The sequence below is a fragment of the Halichoerus grypus genome, chromosome 15, assembly GCF_964656455.1.
Source record: "Halichoerus grypus chromosome 15, mHalGry1.hap1.1, whole genome shotgun sequence".
Taxonomy (NCBI): Eukaryota; Metazoa; Chordata; class Mammalia; order Carnivora; family Phocidae; genus Halichoerus; species Halichoerus grypus.
Genome location: NC_135726.1, coordinates 43,127,949 through 43,138,041, shown reverse-complemented (window position 1 = coordinate 43,138,041; position 10,093 = coordinate 43,127,949).

The following is a 10,093-nucleotide window of genomic DNA, read 5'->3' as shown; positions in this document are numbered from 1 at the left end:
AGACTTCCCACAGTTTCGATGAGGTTTTGGGTGCCCTTTTTCATTTTTTTCCCCATGGATTTTGTTTGTATTCTATTTTTTTAAATAAACAGACCATACATCCATTCATAAGTTCCAACAACCAAAGTGATCTAAAAGAGGGTGCTCGTTGAGAAGTCTTGCTTCTTCCCTGTCCCTTTCCATTCCCCCTACCGTATAGGTGAGGAGTTGGCAAATTTTCCTGTAAAGGGCCAGGTACTAAATATCTGGGGCTTGTGGGCCCTGTGGTCTCTGTTGCAACTGCTCAGTTCTTCGGAGTGTAAGGCAGGCATGGAATCATCCAGCATACGCTCTTCTGTGTCTGACTGATCCCACTCCTCACTGTGCTTCTGAGATTCTTCCTCTCCTTGGCACGGATTCCACCGTATGAGAACACGACTTTATTTAACCGATCTGTTGTTGACAGGCACGTGGGCAGCTCCAGTCTGTGGCTATCCTGAGCAGGGCAGCCGTGAGCAGTTCGGCCCGTGTCTGCGGCTGGACATTTCCCCCCCGGGGTAAGGCGCACCCGGGGGTGGGGTGGGCCGCATCGGAGGTGAGCCGCATCGGAGGTGAGCTGTGTGTTTTAAGGCTGCAGAGAGATGGCTTCCTTTTCCGGTTTCATGGCTCTTCCTGGCTGAATGTGAAGATGGAGCCAGGATTTGGGGTCAGGGGGAAAGGGACAAGGAGGGTGAGGAGGCAGGGCCCGTGGGCAGCCTTCAGGAGGCAGGAGCAGAGTGGACGGATGTGGACCCAGTGGGGAGCTGGTCGTGAAGTTGGTCAGAAGAGAGGGCATCCTGCCCAGTTACCACCCCTGCCATCCCTTATGTGGGACCCTTACCCCGCAGTCCCCACCAACGGATTTGGGGAGGACTCTGTCTCAAAGCTCTCTCAGTCTTGACTTTCAGTCGGCATCAACCAGGGAGTTTGCGAAAATCCCAGGGTCCTATCTCCATTCCTGGGAATTCTGATTCAGCTGATCTGGGGGGCAGTGGGGGGGGGGCGGGGAGAAGCTAGGCACTAGCTTTTAAAGACTCTAGGGGATTCTACTGGAAGCTGAGGCAGAGCACCAGGAGGCCCCGCATAGTGGGTGGTCCCTGAGATCACAACGGATTCCCAAGAATCTAAGTGCCCAGTGAAGACCACCCACCCACTGGCAAATGTGTCAGGCAGGCTCTCAAAAGTGGACTGGAGCCAAGGAACATGGAAAGGACCTCACTGGAAGAGTGGGAGGCGGCTCTCCGAACTTGCTGAGACCAGGCTGGGGGAAGGACCCAGGGGTACAGCCTCTGCCTGGCGGTCCCACCGGTACTCGCCTACAGTCCGAGCCCGCTCTGCTGTCCGCCCTGGCTCTGTGGTGCTCCTGCAGCCCGCCGAAGCTTTTCTGGCTAAGCTGGACCCCGGGCAGGGCCCTGGCCTGGCCATGCTTGGGGCCTGCATACCTAGCAACCCTCAAGAGAGAAAGGGTGTTGGGGTGCTGGGCAGCCACGGTGACAGTGCCCCCATGGGCCCTGGCAGAACGGAAGGGGCTAAACTGGGCAGGATGGGTACCCCCAAGTGGACGATGGTCAGTGCCTACCCATCGTAGATCTTTCCTACCTTCTCTCCGGTGGTCCAGATTCTGCAGCTAGCACTTAGAGCCCCAGAAACATGGAGCCCAAGTGGGCTCTTGGCTGGGCCCCCTGGGTCCAGTTTGGACACTGTCCCCTCTTGCTGTGGCCACAGTTAGTATTTTCTGGTTGGGGGTGACAGCCCCCTCAGTGAGCTGGCTTTGAAGTCGTTCAGGGTAGAGCAGGTTTCCTGGAGTCCCCTGGGCTTTCCAGAAGGAGGATGAGACACATCAGTTCCCCTGGGAGCCCAGGTGCCCCTCTGGGGTCTCTGGGAGGGGTGGGCAGGCAGGTGGGCCTGAGGGGGACTGTCGAAGAGCAGCTTGCCCTGCCCTCCCCCAGCCCCCACTCCCTCACTCCCCTCACCCTCTCTCTGGGCTCAGGTGCTGGGAGCAATCTCGGAATCCATGGAAACCAGAGAGGAAGCTGGAAATCAGAAGGGAGGAGGGGGCTGAGCTCCTCTTGCAAATCCTGGGGAGGGGGAGGAGGGAGAGTCTGTTCCTTGATGAGTAAATGCCTAAAACCCCATGTCTGTTTCACTGGCAGCCAGTCCACCAACGGATTGGCTCCCCGTTTCCCTCAAGGGCTGTAAGCACAAGGGCAGGAGGATTCTTTCTTTGGGAGGAGCTAGCAGGCCCTGGGTTGAGGGGCAAGAGTTGGGGTAAGGAGAGAGAGGATGGGGAGCAGGAGCTGGGGGACTGAGGATCAGGTAGTTGTTGGTGTGGTGGGGGTGGGGGTCAAGGGTCAGGGGGCAGTGGTGGTGAGGTTCCTGGCAGAGGTGGAGGCTGGGAGATGGTGGTCAGTAGGGAGGCGGCAGAGTTTGGCAAATGGGGTGGGAAGTCACAGTGGGGGGCAGGGGTGGCAAGGCGGGGTTGGCCACGTGGGGTCTGGGCTCCCATGAGCCAGCATAGTCCCCCCACCCAACAGCCCCAACTACCCAACTGAAGTAGGGAAGCTGAAGCTTTCCATTTTAGAAAGGCTCCGTCTCTGCAGTTTCTCTGTTCAGCCCCATTTACTCATGGTCCGTGTTTTGCCTCTGAATAAGCAAGCCAAAGAAACTCCGATCCCACTTCAGGGGGGAAAGGAAGGGAGTTAATCATTCTCAGTTTTGTCCTCGGCCCCAAACACCTGAGAACACCTAAGAAGAGCCAGATCCTGAACGTGTTCTAGGACATTAGCTTCAAATAAACCTCAGCTGACGCTGGCCTCAATACCCCTGCTTTTGGTACTTTATGGAATAACTCCTACTATTCGCATGACACTCGCCTTTGATGGGACCCTACCCTGGAGGAACAGGTACCCTAGACCCTCTTTTATTTGTTTTATTTTATTCTATTCTTAAAGATTTTATTTATTTATTTTAGAGAGAAAGAGAGAGTGAGTGAGAGCGCACACACATGTGCAGGGAGAGGGAGAGAGAAACTCAAGCAGAATCCTCACCGATTGCGGAGCAGGATGCGGGGCTCCATCTCTTGACCCTGAGATCGTGCCCTGAGCCAAGACCAAGAGTCAGATGCTCAACTGACTGAGCCACCCAGGTGCCCCCACCCTAGACCCTTTTCTAATATAAACCCCCAGCCCCAAACAAGGATGAGACTCAGTCTCCTTTCCTTTCCTTTCCTTTCCTTTCCTTTCCTTTCCTTTCCTTTCCTTTCCTTTCCTTTCCTTTCCTTCTTCCTTTCCTTTCCTTTCCTTTCCTTTCCTTTCCTTTCCTTTCCTTTCCTTCTTCCTTTCCTTTCCTTTCCTTTCCTTTCCTCTCTCACACTCCCTCTGCTCTTCTCTACCTGTCACACTATTCGGTAAACTCTGTTTTCACTTTCTCTGGCTCGAGTTTGATTTCTATCCTGCATGAGGCCGAGGACCCTCTTGGCTGGTCCTGTGGGACCCTCCCCTGGGTTCTCAGACCCAGCCTGCCTGCATCACATCTATTCTCTTGGCACTGGCCTGGAATGCTCTGCCCATGACCCTTGTAAGTAAGAACCAGGCCTTTTCCTTCAAAACACAAACCAACCAACCTCCCTTCCCTGACCAGGTCTGACTGGGACTCCGGAGCCGGAAGTAGGGAGAGCACCGTCGTGGGGACGGGCCAGGGTGGGGGGTGCAGGGGACAGCTGGGAGGCTCCAACAGATTCTGGATTAAAACAAGCTCCCCAGTTTGCAAGGGATTCCCCCGCGCACACACACACATAGGCTACGGCACCTTCCCGAGATAAGAGATTTTCTTTTTAAAAGTGGTTTTATTTATTTTTGATGACACAAATGACTGATTATGTCCTCCTTTCTAAGAAATTACACCACTACATAAAGTTCCATTCTTTTTTGATTTCTTCTGCAGCACCCTCCCCCACTCCCTGAAGACAACCTTTGGTTTATCTTCTTCCAGACCTTGTAAGTGCTTTTATAACAAAAACATGTGTCCACAGAGAATTCATAGAACAGTCTATTGTTTCGTGGGTTTGTAAACATTAATGACATAACATGGTGTGCGCCGTGCTTCCAACTTCTCACTCAACAAAGTGCTGTTAGGACTTCTCCGCGTGGATACCTGTAGATCTAGGACATTCCTCTTAACTGCTCTCACAGCACGCGAGCAGATGAGAGTTATGAACTCATGGATTGCTTTCCATTTTTCACTATCACAAGTAATCCTGCAATGAGAGCGCTTTATATCAAGGTTTATATCTCCTTGTGCTCACGCAGAGGGGGAGCCTCAGGGTAGATCATGAGCATTGCAATTACGGGTCAGAAGGCTAAGTTTTAATTTTTTTGGTTTTAATAGATATTTCTAAAGTGCTTTCCAAAGTAGCCGCTCCAATTTATTTCCCCAGGGGCCTTATAACGTTTGTCTTGGCAAGCTCTACTCTGTGTCAGTCTTAGAGTGGGACGGAGGGGCTAGCGGGCTCTCTGGCCAGGAGGCTGGGGCCCCGTGAGTGGGATGGAGGGGCCAGCGAGCTCTCTGGATTAGGCCATGGGAAGGGCGGGAGGGGGCCTCATGGGCAGGAGGGAAGATGAGAGAGCCTCACTGCGGGGGAGGAAGGGAATGAGCATGTGGGTGCTGGAGGGTGATGAGCGCAGGACTGATGGCCGGTGTCTGCACCTCATCCCTGGAGGGGCAGCTGACAGGGCCCCACCTCAGCCCACTAAATCAGGATCTCTGAGGGGTGGCCTGCATGTTACCTCCTCTCTGCAACGCCCTCCCCCCCCCCCCAAACCACACCGGAGGAGCTTGGAGCTTATGCAAGCTGGGTGGATCTTCCCTGGAGGACCTGGACCCCACAGAAAGGGCCCCTGGTCTTCACATAGCAAGTGTCCCTTCATGACAGAAGCGACAGAGCCCGCCCTTGGTGCCAGTCCCAAGCTAAAACTGGCTTTCTGGGCAGCCGGTTCTGTAGACTGGAGCTCAGGGAATGACCACGAAGGTTCCAGGAGCTCTCCTCCCCTCAGTGTTGACCACCTTCTCCCTCAGGCAGACGTGGCGTCCTGTGGCAACGTTTGGTCCCTGCTCCTCCCAGAGCCCTGTGAAGTAAGGCCCAGCTGCCACTCCCACTCCCAGCAGGCTCTGGTGCTGAGGCTGGGGGTGGGGGTTGGGGGGATGTGGGGGTGGGGTGGGGAGGGGCCCAGAGACTCCCGGTGCTCCGAGGGCAGACAGCTGGTCCTGCAGGCGAATTCGTGGTCTGTTTCCACTGTGAGCTGATTTCCAGTAAATTCTCCCTCAAGCCCTCAATATTGATCTCTGAGATCGGGAAATAAAACTGTGACTTTCCCAAAGACTGTTCAGAAAAGATGGGGAGAGGGGCACCTGGGTGGCTCAGTTGTTAGGCCTCTGCCTTTGGCTAGGGTCATGATCCCAGGGTCCTGGGATCGAGCCCCGCGTTGGGCTCTCTGCTCAGTGGGGCGTCTTCTTCTCCCTCTCCCTCTGCCTGCCGCCCCCCCTGCTTGTGTGTAGTGTGCTCTTTCTCTCTGTCAAATAAATAAATATAATCTTAAAAAAAATAAAAGAAAAAGAAAAGATGGGGAGGGGAGAGAGGCCCCAGCCGGCTCATCACCCTGCTGGTGAACCTGACGTCTGAGGCCGAGACCATGTTACCATCTGGACTGAGGACGGCAGTGGCAACTTCTGGGATCTCTATTAATCTCTGTAAAAGATGCTCAGAATATAATGGCCAGCGCTCGGAAGTGGAGGAGGGCGCTCAGCTTGGACAGTCCCAACCTTGGACTTGGGCAGGTGTCTCAGCAGCAGGACCCTCGTCTTCGATGAGCAAGGCTGACGGAGGGGTGAACTCCCTGCTGACTGTCACTTCTCAGTTACCCATCCAGGCCACCCGGGTCCAAGCCTGTGTCGGGTGCACCCCACGCCAGCCTTGCATTGGGATGTGACAGTGTGAGCCAAGTCCCCAGGCTAGAGGGTCACTGGCTTTTGGTGCATGCATTGTTCCAACAACATAATCATTTCCATTTAATTGGCTCTAGCCCCATCTCTATGACGTGGGCCCTCCAGTCTCCTTGAAAATCTCTTCCAGGTATCCCCGGGGGTCTCAGAAGGATTCTTAAGGGGCTCACGGAGTCCTCCCACTTCCTGTGCTTCAAGTCTGCTGCCCAGGAAGCCCCACTGATGGACCACGTCCCTGCGACCTTCTCCAAGCTGTACCGCTGCCCAGCCTCACGTAGCCACGCAGCTGTGGGGCAGTCCCCAAGGTAGTGCAACCACGTGGTGCTGGGACAGAATCCACGTCCCTGTGATCTTCTCCAAGCTGAAGCTGGGCTGTGCTCCAGGCAAGGGTGAGGTGAAGGTCACACTTTCCCCACAGGGCCCCACAGCAGTGTTGCTCGAACACTGCAGCTCCCAGAGTTCCTAGTGCCAACGGCCCCTACGGCGTCTGCCCCCAGCCTCAGCTCTGGGGCGGAGCCCCGGGCTCTCTTCCCTCTGCCCTGTGTTGGTTCTGATAAACTGGTAGAACAAGTCACTCAATGTAATGGTTCCAAGCAATCATTTACACAGCTCAGGATTCTGGGGGTCGGCTCGGCTGGTCTCTGCTGGACTCAGTCATGAGTCTGCATTCAGCTATCAAGTTGGGTAGACGCTGATCATCTGGGCCAACCTAGCCTATATTATATGTCTGCTGGTTGGCAGGCTGTCCAACAGGCATCTTACCCTCTAGCAGAGTAGCTAGGGCATCTGCACATGGTGACAGGGCTTCCAAGAGTGGTGAGAGGGTAAGCCCCAGTGGGTGAGCATCTTCCAAGGCCTCTGCCTTTGCTAATGTCTTATTATCCAAGGTAAGTTGCGTGGTCAACCCAGATTCAAGGGCTGGAGAAATTGACGCCACCTCTAGGTGGGAGGGGCTACAGCATCACTAAGCAAGAGCATGGACGCAGCAAGAAGAATTTGAGGGCAATCTTGCAATCTATTATATGTCCTTAGCCCCTCTCACAAACCTCCTGGCAGACCCTCTTCTCTACATGCAAATCCATGCCTACGTGCAGAGCCCTGAAGACTAAAGCTCCAGGCGGGGCCAGAGGCCCCGGGGGCAGCCAGGAACACCCTCCCTGCAGTTTTCCCCACTCACTCAGTTTCCCTGCAAGATGCTCTTTCACATCCCTGCGTTTGGCTGGACTGCCAGGCCACATGCAGGGAGCCCAGGGATGGTTCAAGGTGGTCAGGCAGTCCCAGGACCCAGCCAGTCGTCTTGAAGGGAGTGGGCACTGGCCACCTGGCCTTGGGATTATGGACTCACTTCTTTGTGTCAAAATTGCTCTGTAGGTGGACAGGGCTGAGAGTGACTTCACAGGGCATGTGATAAGGGGCCTGGTCCTTTTCTGATGCCCCCTACTTCTCGTTTGACCATTGACATAAAGATGGTGGCCATCATGAGCCAGGGGTTGTGTTGTGTCTCATAGGACCACCCTATCTCATCTCCACAACAATCCTCCAAATTCAGACCCATCACCCCCACTTCACCAACAAGGAAGCTGAGGCGCAGAGAGGTTGAGTAACTTTCCCAGTGCCACACAGTGAGCAAATAGTAAAACCAGGAATGGGATATAGTTTCCTACATCACATTCTTAACCACTGTGTAAATGTTCTCTAATGAGAATCTCATAATAACAAAAGAGACTACTGCCACATTTGTATACACTGTCTCCCAAGACCTCATTTCACCCTTGGAACTGCCCCACAGGGAGGCAAAGAAAGGCATCTTGTCTGCCTCTTCAAATGGGTAAAGTGAGGATCGGAGAAGTCAGAGGACCGGGCTTCTGACTTTTTTAAAAAATATTTTTTTTATTTATTTGAGAGAGAGAGCACACACAAGTAGGGGGAGGAGCAGAGGGAGAAGCAGACTCCCCGCTGAGCAGGGATCCCAATGCCGGGCTCGATCCCAGGACCCTGAGATCATGACCTGAGCTGAAAGCTGATGCTTAACCAACTGAGCCACCCAGGCGCCCCTAGGCTTCTGACTTTGAAACCCAGGCATTTCTTTCCCCATGATGTGATTTCTAAGGGGCCACTTTGTGCTTAGGGAATATTTATTTGTCAGTGATACACAGGCAGGGCCAGGCAAGATCTTTAGAGCCAAGGGAATGAAAATTATATACCTTCCCATGTAAACTGAAAATAAAAACCACAAAGCAAGAAACTCATACTTGTGCTGAAATGGAAATAATTGCATTCTAGATTTTTGCTCACAATATTCAGGACTAGTTTGTCCAAGTTGGACTTTTCATGGTTTTATTTGAGGTGGGAGGAGTTGCTGGTACCCCAAGCTGATCCATCACTGTGTGTCATGGGGCTTTGTATATATGTACCAGCGTCTTAACCCCCACCTGTTTGAAGAATGGGACTCGGTGAGATGCCAGGTAGCCACCCCTCCCCTCCTGTTCTTGCCCCAAAGTGGAAAGGGGCAAGATAGCCAGAGTGTGGGCATGAGGTTTGGGCTTTGCAATGGGCTGCACTGCCTGCCAAGGGCTTTGGCCATTGGTGGTGGTGGGGTGAAGCCAGGATGCTGTGTCCAAGATTATGCCCAAGGGCAGAGGTGGTGGCGAGTGTTCTGGGCGGCATTGTGTGGTGTGGCCTGGTTGTGCTTTGGGCTACCCACTCACCTAGCTCCTGTTTTCTGAGCCTGCCTCTCCTTCACATGTGCTGCCTGATATCCTTCCAACACATCTCTCTTCTGCTTGAGATAGACTCAGGGGCTGTTTGCTGCGAAGAATCCTGATGAGCACGGGGACTTTGAATAGGGAGTGACTGAAGGCAGGCAGACAGCTGGGGACCCTTGGCAGTCACATGGGGGAGTGGTGGCAAAGGCCCTTAGGAAGGGAGAGGCAGGAGAGGGACAAAGTACTGAGGGAGGAAGGGTTGACAGGTGTGAGGTCAAGAGAAGCAGAGTCACAGGTGACCGGAGTGTTACCGGTGACATGCATAGGTTACATGGCCGCTGGGGACACAGTCTGTGGGTGATTTCATGAAGGGCCAAAAATGTCCCTCAAATGCCACCCTGACTGGAACCTGGGAGAGGGGCAGTTATGAATGTCAGCAGGAAGGGCCGAAGTTCAGAACTTGGAGCTGGGCCGAGGGAGAACCATCCCCCCCCCCCCAGGGAGATTTCAGATGCTCCCAGGACACAAGCCACACGACCAAATCCCCCTGCTCTGGGACTTGGCACTCATACTCTTGAAATTAGGACTCTCATTCATTTTGATCAAGATCTTGAAAGTGGTAATAAAGTTACATCAATGAATAGCCCAGCACAACATGGGAAATGCAATAAAGGTGAAAGCAATAAAAGGTGGAGGGACCAGCCACTCTGCACGGATACGACTCGCAAGAAATAAAAGTCATTATCACCTGCGCAACCTGGCCAGCCCTCTCCGCATGTGTGGAAGACAACCATTTCAGAACTTTATTTCCTATATTGAATGTCGATAATTGGGTGTATTTTATAAGTCTCTCTGGAAGAAAACAGCTTGTGATTTCAAGATGAGAAAACAGTCTTCCAAACAGTGAAAAACAATATATCCCCCATTTTCACACACACACAAAGAGCTTGTTTCCGTTGATGTTTTTCAGGTGCTGTTGGAATGATTTGCCTTCCTGAAGCCACCATGCCATTTCTCATCTTGAATTGCCTCGTAGACCCTGGCAAAGCACTCAGCAGGGACCACTTCATCTGAGATGCTGACGGCCTTGTGAGGGAGGGCGCCTTAGCCGCCGCCTCTTTTCCACAGGAAGGGGAAGAAGGGCAGGAGGAGTGAGGTGGGGGGGGCTCGTGGGGGGGCTCCTGTGGGGGGGCGATGGAGAGGGGTGGCCACGCTGGCCTCAGGAATGGGAGAGCTGTGGCTATCCCTGCTGATATTGCAGAGCTGAAGGCTGGGACCTGCCAGAGCCGTGATGGAGAGGCGGCCTCCTGGGCTTTCCCCTTTCCATCATGCTCCTTCCTTCCCCCCACTCCAGGAGAGGTGGGGTAGGAACG